The following is a 1775-nucleotide window of genomic DNA, read 5'->3' as shown; positions in this document are numbered from 1 at the left end:
TACAGTGTTCATCTGATTCGATAATTTTGTCAGACGTTTATCAACCATTGTAACGTTATCACCTGTTGCATGATTATCATCGATAATCTTGTACAGCAAATTTGATATCTCACGTTTTACATACGATTTAAAGAAATGTTTGGCAATCCAGAAGGTGCAGCAGTTCCCTATCGAGGGAACTCGAACTGCGTCCAAGTGACACTTTGGGGGGAACGCCCCTCAGCGTAGCGTCTCTGAAGCATGAATGAAACTAAGCCAATCTCCGATTGGATCAACGTGATGACGTGATGTGTGACGACACATAGGCGGAAGCATATATAAGGAACCGGCACACACAACATGTCAGCTTTCTGTTCTTCAGCTAAGCGCTCTCTGTGACTGTCAGTCTTATTTATTGTTTGTCTGTCTAAGCAAGTATATCTCCCTAAAATCTGAATAATGGCGAGTGTGAATTTCAGGCGGTGTGTGCACCCTTGCCCTCGCTACATCACGGGCGGGGACACACACCAACTGTGTACACATTGTCTGGGAATGCAGCACGCGCAGGCAGCTCTCGAGGGAGCTGCTTGCGAGCATTGTGAGGCTTTACCGCTCCGCGTGCTGCGTTCCCGGCTGGCCCTTTTCAATGAAGAGGGTCAGCCTCGTGAGCCCCGTGGTGCGGGACCCGCGTCCGCCGAGGCGGCGCGGCGACGCTCTTCATGGGGCTCGCAAATGGATCTGTCTGGGGATCCCGAGGCTGCTGAGGCACCTTCTCGGGATTCATCGGACAGTTCCGATGCCCTCGAGCCTCGCGCAGAAGCCCGCTCGGCGGCTTCTTCTGCGCGAGTCGAGGATCCGATGCTTGAGCTGTCTGCTTCCGAGGAGGTGGACGTGCTCAGCATCGAAGGGGGCGGGGACTTCGGGGATGACTCGCCACCCCGTGTCCCCGCATATGAGGAGCTGGTAGAGGTTGTTTCCCGTGCAGTGGCTCATTTAAAGATCGATTGGCCACAAGAAAAGCAGGAAGTGCAAGTTAAAAGCAAATTAGATGAGCGCTTCCTGCAGCACAGGGAACAACCTCGTCATCGGGGCTTACCGTTTTTTCCCGATTTGCATACTGAGGTGTGTAAATCGTGGAAGAAACCCCATTCTTCTCGTGTTTCCAATCCCACTATATTAAAAAATAGCAATATCATGGGGGCACGAGAGAATGGTTATGGGATGATGCCGCGGGTTGAACAGCCTTTGGCTAATTATTTATCACCTGAGTCGGCATCATCCTTTAAAGCCCCGGTGCTGCCCACCAAGCCATGCAGAGAAACATCTTCACTGGTGGGCAGGGCATATATGGCTGCGGGTCGGGCTGGTGCGAGTCTTCACACCATGGCGCTTCTCCAAGCGTACCAGGCCGACCTTCTTAAGGAAATTGATGAGGGCGAGGGACCAACTCCGGAGGATGTGGCGGAGTTGAGGAAGGTCGCTGATTTGTCTCTCCGAGTCACCAAAGAGACGGCCCGCGCTGTCGGTCGCTCCATGGCGGCAATGGTGGTCTCGGAGAGACATTTATGGTTAAATCTGACGGGCATCAGGGAGAAAGACAGGGCTTTCCTCCTTGATGCCCCGATTTCACCTTCTGGCCTGTTCGGCGACGCTGTTAGTACCGTTGTCGACAGGTTTCAGGAGGCGAAAAATCAATCAGCGGCCTTCAAACAATTTCTCCCTCGCCGCTCAGTATCCAGGAAGTCTGCCCCCAGTGGGCAGTCGCAGCCTCAGCCAGGTACCAGCTCCTCCACCTA

General features: G+C 53.3%; 1 pseudogene; it reads left to right on the top strand.

Moving 5' to 3' along the window:
* Positions 1–213: 213 nt before the first annotated feature.
* Positions 214–1400, top strand: LOC148978551 (uncharacterized; annotated as a pseudogene).
* The last annotated feature ends 375 nt before the right edge of the window (positions 1401–1775 follow it).

This window comes from Pimephales promelas, chromosome 6 (genome assembly GCF_988280905.1).
Source record: "Pimephales promelas chromosome 6, fPimPro1.hap1.1, whole genome shotgun sequence".
Classification (NCBI taxonomy): domain Eukaryota; kingdom Metazoa; phylum Chordata; class Actinopteri; order Cypriniformes; family Leuciscidae; genus Pimephales; species Pimephales promelas.
Note: the sequence above shows the minus strand (reverse complement) of the source record. Positions and strands in the feature narration are given on the sequence as shown.